The sequence below is a fragment of the Oncorhynchus mykiss genome, chromosome 16 (genome assembly GCF_013265735.2).
Source record: "Oncorhynchus mykiss isolate Arlee chromosome 16, USDA_OmykA_1.1, whole genome shotgun sequence".
Classification (NCBI taxonomy): domain Eukaryota; kingdom Metazoa; phylum Chordata; class Actinopteri; order Salmoniformes; family Salmonidae; genus Oncorhynchus; species Oncorhynchus mykiss.
The window spans coordinates 35,423,188-35,437,875 of NC_048580.1; the positions used below are offsets into that span (position 1 = coordinate 35,423,188).

At 42.3% G+C, this 14,688-nt stretch overlaps 1 protein-coding gene across 4 annotated transcripts in view; it reads right to left on the bottom strand.

The window, feature by feature from the left end:
• LOC110491865 (tyrosine-protein phosphatase non-receptor type 11) overlaps positions 1 to 14,688 on the bottom strand; it is a 117,729-nt gene that overhangs the window by 86,685 nt on the left and 16,356 nt on the right. The window lies entirely within an intron of this gene.

Sequence of the window (14,688 nt, forward strand, 5' to 3'; positions counted from 1 at the left end):
CGACTGAACACCGTGCGCAGATCGTGATATTCCTCCGGCACCCCTGTCAAATCACCAGGCTCCTCCTGTGAAGAAGAGACAGAGGAAACAGGAGGGATAGCAGACATTAAACATTTCACATGACAAGAGACGTTCCAGGAGAGGATAGAATTACTAGACCAATTAATGGAAGGATTATGACAAACTAGCCAGGGATGGCCCAAAACAACAGGTGTAAAAGGTGAACGAAAAATTAAAAAAGAAATGGTTTCGCTATGATTACCAGAAACAGTGAGGGTTAAAGGTAGCGTCTCACGCTGAATCCTGGGGAGAGGACTACCATCCAGGGCGAACAAGGCCGTGGACTCCCTTAACTGTCTGAGAGGAATGTCATGTTCCCGAGCCCAGGTCTCGTCCATAAAACAGCCCTCCGCCCCAGAGTCTATTAAGGCACTGCAGGAAGCTGACGAACCGGTCCAGCGTAGATGGACCGACAAGGTAGTGCAGGATCTTGAAGGAGAGACAGGAGTAGTAGCGCTCACCAGTAGCCCTCCGCTTACTGATGAGCTCTGGCTTTTACTGGACATGAAGTGACAAAATGACCAGCAGAACCGCAATAGAGACAGAGGCGGTTGGTGATTCTCCGTTCCCTCTCCTTAGTCGAGATGCGGATACCTCCCAGCTGCATAGGCTCAGCACCCGAGCCGGCAGAGGAAGATGGTAGTGATGCGGAGAGGGGGGCAACGGAGAACGCGAGCTCCTTTCCACGAGCTCGGTGACGAAGATCAACCCGTCGCTCAATGCGAATAGCGAGTTCAACCAAGGAATCCACGCTGGAAGGAACCTCCCGGGAGAGAATCTCATCCTTTACCTCTGCGCGGAGACCCTCCAGAAAACGAGCGAGCAAAGCCGGCTCGTTCCAGCCACTGGAGGCAGCAAGAGTGCGAAACTCAATAGAGTAGTCTGTTATGGATCGATTACCCTGACATAGGGAAGACAGGGCCCTGGAAGCCTCCTCCCCAAAAACAGATCGATCAAAAACCCGTATCATCTCCTCCTTAAAGTCCTGATACTGGTTAGTACACTCAGCCCTTGCCTCCCAGATTGCCGTGCCCCACTCACGAGCCCGTCCAGTAAGGAGAGATATGACGTAGGCGACACGAGCAGTGCTCCTGGAGTAAGTGTTGGGCTGGAGAGAAAACACAATATCACACTGGGTGAGGAACGAGCGGCATTCAGTGGGCTCCCCAGAGTAACACGGCGGGTTATTGATTCTGGGCTCTGGAGATTCGAAAGCCCTGGAAGTGGCCGGTGGATCGAGGCGGAGATGGTGAACCTGTTCTGTGAGGTTGGAGACTTGGGTGGCCAGGGTCTCAACGGCATGCCGAGCAGCAGACAATTCCTGCTTGTGTCTGCCTAGCATCGCTCCCTGGATCTCGACGGCTGAGTGGAGAGGATCCGAAGTCGCTGGGTCCATTCTTGGTCGGATTCTTCTGTTACGGTGCGTGAATGAGGACCCAAAAGCGAATTAACGTAAACAGAGCTTCTTTAATAACAAAACAAAACGTAGGCTCAGATGGACCGGCAGGTTCCGACAGGACAGGACAAGGTTGCAGCAAACATGACGATAGTCTGGTTCAGGCATGAACAACACAAACAAGAATCCGACAAGGACAGGAGCAGGAACAGAGAGAGATATAGAGACCTAATCAGAGGGAAAAAGGGAACAGGTGGGAAAAGGGGTGACGAGGTAGTTAGGAGGAGACAAGGCACAGCTGGGGAAAAGAGGGGGAGAAAAGGTAACCTAACAACGACCAGCAGAGGGAGACAGGGTGAAGGGAAAGGACAGAAACAAGACACAACATGACAGTACATGACACTCTCATCCCTTTTCGGAGGACACAAGTAACTTTCTTTCACTTTTTTTGTTTCTACAGCTGTTTTGTGACGTTTTACACACATTTTACATACAGTTCCTTCAGAAGGCTGTAATCGCTGCCAAAGGTGATTCTAACGTGTGTTGAGTTATGGGGTTGAATACTTATTTCATCGAGATATTCGTGTTTTTTTTGTTGTTTTTTTTACAAATGTGAGAATTTTTCTTCCACTAACATTAGAGAGTATTTTGTGTAGATCATTGACAAAAAAATAACAATAGCATCCATTTTAATCCCACTTTTTATCACAACAAAATGTGGAAAACTTCAAGGGGTGTGAATAATTTCTGAAGGCACTGCACATGGTACTTTTATCAAATCAAACCAAATCAACCAGAATCCAAGATGGCAGCATGTATAGTTGTTTGTCTGTGACTGGTAGTTTTTAACCTATTCATTCATGGTGGAGCAAATCTACACTTTCCTTGCTGTGTAGTGCAACTATTTAGTTTTGCTGGTGTAAAGATCCCAGGTCTCGCTCAACTCTGATCTTTTTTTTTATCACTATTTGCACTTCCCTACTCGAAGTTTACCAAAGTTACCCTCTCTCAGGCTGGCCTGGGTTCTATCCTCTGCCTTCCCTCTGTGGAGTGTCTCGTTCAAGCTGCTCCACTTTGCTCTCCACCTGGCAGTAACCTCAACAATCCCCAACCAGTTCTCTAAATCGACCCCCAATCTACTCACACGGGCGCACACTCACATACACTCACACATACTCAGTGTCCCTCTCTCCCTTTACATTTCCTTGGCCTCGATTTCTTACATCTCTCAGAGAAAACACCAATTTGTGGTATTGCTTTGCGCACTGACTTTACTGGAGAAAATGAACATCAGACAATGTGCTCTCCCCTACATTAGACATTGTGTCTGTGGGCACTCACTCTTTTTCCACTCGAGCGACTCGTCCAAGTGCCGATGCATGTGTGTCATGATGTGAGCAGCACGAACTAGTGTCACTACCATTACTGTTTTGCATTGTCTAGAATATATCTTGTGGAATTCGCTTGCAGTAGGTCTCTTAAAAAAGAGAAGCCGTGCAAGGTTATTAAACCCAGGTGCCTAGTTATTCTTCTTTTGTTGATATCAGGTAACGTGCAACCTAACCCTGGCCCTGATATGCAATGTCTCCAAACCCCCTCTGATTTTAAATCAAGATCTGGTTTTGGTATTTTTCATTTAAATGTACACAGCCTGTTGTCTAAAATTGGATTGGTTAGGATTGGGGCTAAATCAACTGACGCTAATTGTATTTTCTGAATCCTGGCTCAGCAAGTCTGTTCTTAATAAGGATATTTGTATAAATGTTTACAATGTGTAACGCACTGATCGGGGTAAGAAAGGTAGGGGTGTGGCTATATATGTACAAATTAAATTCCCTGTAAGTGTGGCAAAGTCTGAAACTATTTGTAAACAGTTGGAATTTCTTGCTTTGAATCTTGAGGTTTCAAATTGTCTCTCTATAATTGTGATTGGCTGTTATAGACCCCCCTCTGCTCTATGTATCTGTGAATGGCTGTTATAGACCCCCCTCTGCTCTCTGTATCTGTGATTGGCTGTTATAGACCCCCCTCGGCTCTCTGTATCTGTGAATGGATGTTATAGATCCCCCTCTGCTCTCTGTATCTGTGAATGGATGTTATAGACCCCCCTCGGCTCTCTGTATCTGTGATTGGCTGTTATAGACCCCCCTCTGCTCTCTGTATCTGTGAATGGATGTTATAGACCCCCCTCGGTTCTCTGTATCTGTGAATGGATGTTATAGACCACCTCTGCTCTCTGTATCTGTGATTGGCTGTTATAGACCGCCCTCGGCTCTCTGTATCTGTGAATGGATGTTATAGACCCCCTCTGCTCTCTGGTATCTGTGATTGGCTGTTATAGACCGCCTCTGCTCTCTGTATCTGTGAATGGATGTTATAGACCCCCCTCTGCTCTCTGTATCTGTGATTGGCTGTTATAGACCCCCCTCTGCTCTCTGCATCTGTGATTGGCTGTTATAGGACCCCCCCCCCCCCCCTCTGCTTTCTGTATCTGTGATTGGCTGTTATAGACCCCCCCCCCCCCCTCTGTTCTCTGCAACTTTGATTGATTGTTATAGACCCCCCTCGGCTCTCTGTATCTGTGAATGGATGTTATAGACCCCCTCTGCTCTCTGGTATCTGTGAATGGCTGTTATAGCCCCCCCCCCCCCCCCCCCTCTGCTCTCTGTATCTGTGAATGGCTGTTATAGACCCCCTCTGCTCCCTGTATCTGTGATTGGCTGTTATAGACCCCCTCTGCTCTCTGCATCTGTGAATGGCTGTTATAGACCCCCCTCGGCTCTCTGTATCTGTGAATGGATGTTATAGACCCCACCTCTGCTCTCTGTATCTGTGAATGGCTGTTATAGACCCCCCTCTGCTCTCTGTATCTGTGATTGGCTGTTATAGACCCCCCCCCCCTGCTCTCTGTATCTGTGAATGGCTGTTATAGACCCCCTCCGCTCTCTGTATCTGTGAATGGCTGTTATAGACCCCTTCTGCTCTCTGTATCTGTGAATGGCTGTTATAGACCCCCTCTGCTCTCTGTATCTGTGAATGGCTGTTATAGACCCCTCTGCTCTCTGTATCTGTGATTGGCTGCTATAGACCCCCTCTGCTCTCTGTATCTTTGATTGGCTGTTATATACCCCCTCTGCTCTCTGTATCTGTGAATGGCTGTTATAGACCCCCTCTGCTCTCTGTATCTGTGAATGGCTGTTTTTGACCCCCCTCTGCTCTCGGTGATGCACTTTCTTCTCTGATGCCCCTTATGTCTAAACTTCTTTACAGTGAAATTATCTTTTCATTTTTGTTGAAGTTTAGGCATATTTTCTTGACATTTATTCATCTATTATTCTGTTCAAATATTTTTTATTGAACACACACAATAATGGTGCATAGGTATTTTGTAGAAAAGACAAGCATGCAATTCTTATATAAACATAAAAGAGCCGATAGATACAAAAATACCCAGAGTAATATGTACAAAATAAGTTATTCAAAATAAGACATACTGTATCTACCCCCCCCCCCCCCCCCCGCCCATTCATCATTCAAGAGAGGAGAGGCTGCCAGATTTTGATAATGTTGATAATTTATTGCTTAGAATATATCGAATTCTTTCTAAGTGTAGAGTGTTTGCCAACTCACTGAGCCATAATTTGGGAGGGAGCTTCCTTCCTTTTCCAAAACAACAAGATATATTTTTTTGCTGAAATGAGACTGTAAGAGAGGAGTTGTTTTGGGGACTGGTTCATCTGTTTACGGTTTCTGACACTCCCAGGATGATCAGAAGCGGGTCTGGGTTAATTGAAGCCTCTAGAACTTCAGAAAGGATCCTAAAAATTCCACACTAATAACCATATAAGTTAGGGCATAATGCAAAGCAGTAGAGTAGTGTACCCTCTGCAGCATGACATGTATCACACAAAGGATGTATCAGGAAATATCCTATGTTGCTTAGTTTTAGAATAGTGTAATATGTGGAATACCTTGAATTGTATGAGACAATGTCTGGAGTTAATGGAGCAGGTGTGGATATACTCCAATCTATCTTCCCAATCTGCCACAGAGATGTCAGTCCCTAGCTGCCTTAAAACCTCTTAACCTCTAGTGACACCCCATCCTGTGAGCGGGACCGTTGTCATCATCTGGCACTAATTAGCATAACGCTTCGGACATACATCTTCCTAGAAAATATTCCTATTCATGAAAATCACAAATGAAATATATTGGAACACAGCTTAGCCTTTTGTTAATCACCCTGTCATCTCAGATTTTCAAAATATGCTTTACAACCAAAGCTAGACAAGCAATTGTGTAAGTTTATCGATAGCCTAGCATAGCATTATGCCTTGCTAGCAGCAGGCAACCTTGTCACGAAAATGAGAAAAGCAATCAAATTAAATCGTTTACCTTTGATGAACTTCGGATGGTTTCACTCACGAGACTCCCAGGTAGATTGCCAAAGTTCATTTATTCCCAAAATATTATTTTGTAGGCGAAATAGCTCCGTTTGTTCTTCACGTTTGGCTGAGAAATCAACCGGCAATTGCGGTCACGACAACAGCGAAAAATATTCCAAATTAGCTCCATAATATCGACAGAAACATGGCAAATGTTGTTTATAATCAATCCTCAAGGTGTTTTTCAAATATCTATTTGATAATATATCAACCGGGACAATTGGTTTCTCAGTAGAAGCGATTGGAATAATGGCTACCTCTGTATTTTACGCAATAATTTCTCTGGGAGCATCAGGTGACCTTGTGCAATGAAGCCGCCTACGGGTATTCTTCAACATAAATGCGTAAAACTACGTCACAATGCTGTAGACACCTTGGGGAATACATAGAAAGCGTAATCTGGTTGATAGGGCATTCACAGCTCAATAGGGACGCATCGGAACGCAGGGCTTTCAAAAGATGAGTCACTTCCGGATTGGATTTTTCTCAGGCTTTCGCCTGTAACATCAGTTCTGTTATACTCAGACAATATTTTACAGTTTTGGAAACTTTAGAGTGTTTTCTATCCTAAGCTGTCAATTATATGAATATTCTAGCATCTTGTCCTGACAAAATATCCTGTTTAATTTGGGAACATTATTTTTCCAAAAATGAAAATACTGCCCCCTAGTACCAACAGGTTTTAAGGATCGGAACCTTTTTTTTCAATTTTCGCCTAAAATGACATACCCAAATCTAACTGCCTGTAGCTCAGGACCTGAATCAAGGATATGCATATGCTTGTTACCATTTGAAAGAAAACACTTTGAAGTTTGTGGAAATGTGAAATGAATGTAGGAGAATATAATACATTAGATCTGATAAAAGATAGCACAAAGGAAAAAAACTATATTTTGGGGTTTTTTTGTACCATCATCTTTGAAATGCAAGTTAAAGGCCATAATGTATTATTCCAGCCCAGGTGCAAATTAGATTTTGGCCATTACATGGCAGCAGTGTATGTGCAAAGTTTTTTGACTGATCCAATGAACCATTGCATTCCTGTTCAAAATGTTGTATCAAGACTGCCCAAATGTGCCCAATTTGTTTATTAATAACTTCTCAAGTTCAAAACTGTGCACTCTCCTGAAACAATAGCATGGTATTCTTTCACTGTAATAGCTACCGTAAATTGGACAGTGCAGTCTGACAAGAATTTAAGCTTCCTGCAAATATCAGATATGTCTATGTCCTGGGAAATTTTCTTGTTACTTACAACCTCATGCTAATCGCATTAGTCTACGTTAGCTCAACCATCCAGTGGGGGACACACCGATCATGAAGAAGTTTTAATGGCATCTGTAGAAGGTGTGCTAACAGATTGAAGAGCGTCATCTAGACGAGATAACAGTTTGCCTGAGATGGGCCCAATTTTTATGCATCCGTCAATTTTTTTTAGCATTTCCAAATGTCAGATGTTTTCTAACAGTCTCTAATCTGTAGGTATCTGAAAAAGTTATTTATGGGAAGATTATAGGTTTCCCTCAGCAAATCAAAGGAGACAAATGTCTCTTCTAAATATAGATCCCCTATGGTATTGATCCATAGTTCTCCCCATCTCTCAAAGGTGTTATCAAGGTTGGGGGGGGGGGGGGGGGGGGGGGCAAAGGAGTGATTCCTGGCAACAGGGAGCTGGAATTATATTAGTCTGAGGTCAAAGTACACTTTAATTTGCTTCCAGATTCGGGCTGTGCTATGTATAATAGGATTGTTACTATGAAGTGACATTTCCAACTTGACAAGTGACAAAATCACAGCGTCAATAGAGAAGGGGTGGACATTCTCACAGTCCATACTAAGCCAGCAAAAATGTAACAGCACCGAGGTTAGCGGCCCAATAGTAAAATATAACATTTGGGAGAGACAATCCTCCTTCCATCTTGGATTTGCTGGGTACAGAGAAAAGATTTTGCAATTTTAGCTGAAAGAAAGTGGTTATTTTTTTAATGTTTATCCATAGATGGATGACTAGCATTCTCCCTATCCAGTAGGTGAATTTGTGCCTCCAATTCTACCATTTTTCTCTGTTTTACCTTCTCATGGCAGCCTGAAAGGACATGATACAGCCTCTCAAATAAGCCTCCAGTGTTTCCCACAATAATGCTGTGGAAGTCTCTGTGATGTCATTGGTATCAAAGAAAAATGTAATTAGTTATTTAAGATGTTCACAGAATGTTGGTTCTGTGAGGAGTTGAGGATTCAACCTCCAGACCCTCTCATTCGATACGATGTCACACAATCTCAGGGAGAAGGTGAGTGGACTGTGATCAGAAATGATAATATCTCGCATTACAGGTATAAGGGAGTAATTTAGCATCAACCAAAAAGTAGTCAATTCAGGTATAAACATTGGAAAAATGAGAGTAAAAGGACTATTCCCTACCCATAGGGTTGGAGATCCTCCAAGTTTCAAATAAGTTAGAATTTTTCATGTACAGTGCCTTGCGAAAGTATTCGGCCCCCTTGAACTTTGCGACCTTTTGCCACATTTCAGGCTTCAAACATAAAGATATAAAACTGTATTTTTTTGTGAAGAATCAACAACAAGTGGGACACAATCATGAAGTGGAACGACATTTATTGGATATTTCAAACAAAAACTGAAAAATTGGGCGTGCAAAATTATTCAGCCCCTTTACTTTCAGTGCAGCAAACTCTCTCCAGAAGTTCAGTGAGGATCTTTGAATGATCCAATGTTGACCTAAATGACTAATGATGATAAATACAATCCACCTGTGTGTAATCAAGTCTCCGTATAAATGCACCTGCACTGTGATAGTCTCAGAGGTCAGTCAAAAGCGCAGAGAGCATCATGAAGAACAAGGAACATCACTCTGGATGAACTGCAGAGATCTACAGCTGAGGTGGGAGACTCTGTCCATAGGACAACAATCAGTCGTATATTGCACAAATCTGGCCTTTATGGAAGAGTGGCAAGAAGAAAGCCATTTCTTAAAGATATCCATAAAAAGTGTCGTTTAAAGTTTGTCACAAGCCACCTGGGAGACACACCAAACATGTGGAAGAAGGTGCTCTGGTCACATGAAACCAAAATTGAACTTTTTGGCAACAATGCAAAACCTTATGTTTGGTGTAAAAGCAACACAGCTGAACACACCATCCCCACTGTCAAACATGGTGGTGGCAGCATCATGGTTTGGGCCTGCTTTTCTTCAGCAGGGACAGGGAAGATGGTTAAAATTGATGGGAAGATGGATGGAGCCAAATACAGGACCATTCTGGAAGAAAACCTGATGGAGTCTGCAAAAGACCTGAGACTGGGACGGAGATTTGTCTTCCAACAAGACAATGATCCAAAACATAAAGCAAAATCTACAATGGAATGGTTCAAAAATAAACATATCCAGGTGTTAGAATGGCCAAGTCAAAGTCCAGACCTGAATCCAATCGAGAATCTGTGGAAAGAACTGAAAACTGCTGTTCACAAATGCTCTCCATCCAACCTCACTGAGCTCGAGCTGTTTTGCAAGGAGGAATGGGAAAAAATGTCAGTCTCTCGATGTGCAAAACTGATAGAGACATACCCCAAGCGACTTACAGTTGTAATCGCAGCAAAAGGTGGCGCTACAAAGTATTAACTTAAGGGGGCTGAATAATTTTGCACGCCCAATTTTTCAGTTTTTGATTTGTTAAAAAAGTTTGAAATATCCAATAAATGTCGTTCCACTTCATGATTGTGTCCCACTTGTTGTTGATTCTTCACAAAAAAATACAGTTTTATATCTTTATGTTTGAAGCCTGAAATGTGGCAAAAGGTCGCAAAGTTCAAGGGGGCCGAATACTTTCGCAAGGCACTGTAGGTATTCAAGAATTTGCTTGAATAGGAGGTAGCGGTACGCTGGGTAGAGGATCTATCCAAATATTGGGCAAGCACACAGTTACCTTGACTCTCTTAATTGGTTCATTTAAACCCTTGACATTCCAGGAAGTAAATGTAAGCTTAATGTAAGCTTAATCACCACCCTGTCCCCAACCCTCCCCAACATTTACCCCCCCCCCCCCCCCCCAATCAACCTTCAACAAGCATATACAAATAGAAACATTGTATAAAAAATAAAAATAAACTGTCTGTCCGATGCCAAAAATGCACGGCGCGACCTCGAACGAGAGGTAAAACAAAAATTAAATCCTAACTATACATTCACCTCTCACTATCCTAAAACATCTACTAACATATGAACTGAGGAGGCTCCCGCAAATCAAGTGTTCATTTAGCATCTAAAAAAACAAACCAAAATAATAGTAATAAACCAAAACAGAATAAGTTGCAACATAAACATATTACGCACTTAACCTCTTTGGGATAGTGGGCAGCATTTTCCCTTTTGGATAAATAGTGTGCCCAATTTCAACTTCCTGCTATCATTCCAAGAATATAAGATATGCACATTATTAGTAGATTTGGATAGAAAACACTCTGAAGTTTCTAAAACTGTTTGAATCATGTCTGTGAGTATAACAGAACTTTTGTACAATGGGGCAAAAAAGTATTTAGTCAGACACCAATTGTGCAAGTTCTCCCACTTAAAAAGATGAGAGAGGCCTGTAATTTTCATCATAGGTACACTTCAACTATGACAGACAAAATGAGGAAAAAAAATCCAGATAATCACATTGTCGGATTTTGTAGTATTTGTAGTATTTTCTTAACTCTTCTTGAACTGCACTGTTGGTTAAGGGCTTGTAAGTAAGCATTTCACGGTAAGGTCTACACTTGTTGTATTCAGCGCATGTGACAAAGTTTGATTTGATGAACATTAGCTGTAATATGTTGTCAGTGAAACTTATTGGTCGGCAGTAGGCCTACAGTGTCTTGTCTTCAAACGACCTCAGCCAAGGTCTCAATATGGGCTCAATTCATTATTTAATCCATTTGTCTCCTACAAAATGTAATCTCTGGTGCACAGACGACTTGGTGAATTCTCATCACTCCATGACAATGGATATTGGTGTCACGCCCTGACCGTAGATTGCTTTGTATGTTTCTATTTTTTGTTTGGTCAGGGTGTGATGTGGGTAGGCATTTTATGTTTGTATGTCTAGGTCTTGTATTTCTATGTTTTGGCCCGGTATGGTTCTCAATCAAGGGACAGCTGTCTTTCGTTGTCTCTGATTGAGAACCATAACAGGTAGCCTGTTTTCCCACTGTTAGTTGTGGGTGGTTATTTTCTGTTTAGTGTTTTCACCTTGCAGGACTGTTTTCGGTTATTCCTATTGTTATTTTGTATCTTCATGTTAAGTTCAGTATATTAAAGATGAACACGTACCCCGCTGCATTTTGGTCTGACGATTCCTCTTCTTCCGATGAATACCGTGACAATTGGAGACATTTTCCTCTCTAGCTTCTGAGAGAAATAATCGATTCACATGCACTTCTTTAAATATCAACATAAAGGTTTTCTGATTCAGTTCTTGTCCTTTGTTAAGGTAATTGTATTCTGTGTGGGGAACAGATGCCCTGTTCTGGCAACTGTTCAACACACATCTTCGGTCACCCCTTTGGCTGGTACAGGTGTGTTTGGGTTTGGCAATGAAGCATGTAAGTATTTATCTTTGTCCAAAAGTTTCAAATTGACTTCAATCTTGTTAGCCTGAGAGAGCTAGTTCAACTTAGCGTGACTGGGGTTTAGCTAGCTAATACTGTTGAAAGTGGGATGTATGGTTGTAGAACCAATGGCATCATGTTGTTTTTAGCTTGAAGGGATAGGATGGAATCTAATTACACCTTAATATCTATGCGTATTTAAGTCTAAAGCACAAAAACAAATTTACTTCCCAGGAATATTTGATTGACTGGTGGTTTGTACACTATCGTTCAAAAGTTTGGGGTCACTTAGAAATGTCCTTGTTTTTGAAAGAAAAGCAAAAATAAATAAATTGTCCATTAAAATAACATCAAATTGATCAGAAATACAGTGTAGACATTGTTCATGTTGTAAATGAATATTGTAGCTGGAAACGGCTGATTTTTTTAAATGGAATATCTACATAGGCGTACAGAGGCCCATTATCAGCAACCATCACTCCTGTATTCCAATGGCACGTTGTGCTAGCTAATTCAAGTTTATCATTTTAAAAGGCTAATTGATCATTGGAAAACCCTTTTCGAAATTACATTAGCACAGCTGAAACTGTTGTTCTGATTAAAGAAACAATAAAACTGGCCTTCTTTAGACTAGTTGAGTATCTGGAGCGTCAGCATTTGTGGGTTCAATTACAAAATGTCCAGAAACAAAAAACGTTCTTCTGAAAATTGTCAGTCTATTCTTGTTCTGAGAAATGAAGGCAAATTCCATGCGAGAAATTGCCAAGAAACTGAAGATCTCGTACAATGCTGTGTACTACTCCCTTTACAGAACAGCGCAAACTGGGGAATGTCTCTATAAGCTTGGCACATCTAGCCACTGGGATTGTTATCCATTCTTCAGGGCAAAACCGCTCCAGCTCCTTCAAGTTGGATGGGTTCCAACTGGTGTACAGCAATCTTTAAGTCATACCATAGGTTCTCAATTGGATTGAGGTCTGGGCTTTGACTAGGCCATTCCAAGACATTTAAGTGTTTCCCCTTAAACCACTCGAGTGTTGCTTTAGAAGTATGCTTAAGGTCATTGTCCTGCTGGAAGATGAACCTCCGTCCCAGTCTCAAATCTCTTGAAGACTGAAACAGGTTTCCCTCAAGAATTTCCCTGTATTTAGCGCCATCCATCATTCCTTCAATTCTGACCAGTTTCCCAGTCCCTGCCGATGAAAACGTCCCCACAGCATGATGCTGCCATCACCATGCATCACTGTGGGAATGGTGTTCTCAGGGTGATGAGGGGTGTTGGGTTTGCGCCAGACATAGCGTTTGCCTTGATGGCCAAAAGCAACATTTTAGTTTTATCTGACCAGAGTACCTTCTTCCATATGTTTGGGGAGTCTCTCACATGCCTTTTGGCAAACACCAAATCTGTTTGCTTATTTTTTTCTTTAAGCAATGGCTTTTTTTCTGGCCACTCTTCTGTAAAGCCCAGCTTTGTGAAATGTATGGCTTGAAATGGTACCTATGGACAGATACTCCAATCTCCACTGTGGAGCTTTGCAGCTCCTTCAGGGTTATCTTTGGTCTTTGGTCTCTTTGTTGCCTCTCTGATTAATGCCCCCCTTACATGGTCTGCGAGTTTTGGTGGGCTGCCCTCACTTGGCAGGTTTGTTGATGTGCCATATTCTTTCCATTTTGTAATAATGGATGTAATGGTGCTCCATGGGATGTTCAAAGTGTTGGATATTTTTTTATAACCCAACCCTGATCTGTACTTCTCCACAACTTTGTCCCTGACCTGTTTCAACTTTGTCCCTGACCTGTTTGGAGAGCTCCTTGGTCTTCATAGTGCCGCTTTCTTGGTGGTGCCCCTTGCTTAGTGGTGTTGCAGACTCTGGGGCCTTTCAGAACAGGTGTATATATACTGAGATCATGTGACAGATCATGTCACACTTATATTGCACACAGGTGGACTTTATTTTAACTAATTATGTGACTTCTGAAGGTAATTGGTTGCACCAGATCTTATTTGGGGGTTTCATAGCAAACGGGTTGAATACATATGCACGCACCACTTTCCATTTATTTATTTTTCAAAATTTTTTGAAACAATCTATTTTTTTTTCATTTCACTTCACCAAGTTGGACTATTTTGTGTACGTCCATTACACGAAATCCAAATAAAAATCCATTCAAATTACAGGTTGTAATGCAACAAAATAGAAACAACGCCAAGGGGCATGAATACTTTTGTATGGCACTGTATTTTCATTATTTTGATGGAAATGAATTTTAAGAAGAGCTACTGGCACCGATTCCCCTCGAAGGACACCACTGGGGACATTATATTCACACAGCTGGAAGAATTGTTTACGCAGCAAGGTCTGCCATTCGAAAAAGGGGCTCCTGCTATGGTGGGCAGACACAGGGGTCTGGTCAGCTGGTGAAGGAAATGAATGGCTTGCATTGTCTCATCCATCAGTTTGCTGTGTGCCAGACTAAACAGTGAGCTGAAAGATGTGATGGGTAAAGTAATGCGCATAATCAACTTTATCAGAGGGACATCAAGTACCCACCAACGTATTTTATGCAAGTTTGTGACAGAATCAGAGGAGGCCACCCAAAGATCTGCTTCACAATGATGTGCGCTGGCTGAGTAAAGGAAAAGAGCAGGAGCGGTTCTGTGAGCTGCATGACCAGGTTGTGGATAACAAAATATTTAAAAAGTAAAATGAGGGCAGCAGTTGACCACCACCTTATTCTGGAAATTGAGGGATGTTGCAATGTTTCTTTTTTGGCTGACATTCTTTCACAGTCGTGGACATGGTGGAAAAATTGGAGGCCTCTACTAGGGAGCTTGAGTTGTTTGATCTGGACTTGTCATCTGGAAGGCTACTGCACTTCAGCACACAGAATAAACAACAGACAGAGGGACTAGGCATTGTCACAGAGGTATTGGAAGATTTCCTCAAGCAGCTGAGGGACAACTTATCCACCAGATTTGAAGACTACAGCATGCCCAAGGACATCATTGTGTTTGTACGTGATCCTCTCACAGTCTGCCCAGGTGGAGAATTCTCCTCCCTTGCTAAGAATACGATACCCTCGCTGGATGAGGCCGCAATTTATCCTATTGGGTGTGCTCAGGAGTGCCAAGGCCTTGTGTGCATTTTGGGAGGCTTACTCAGAGGAATACAGCACAATAA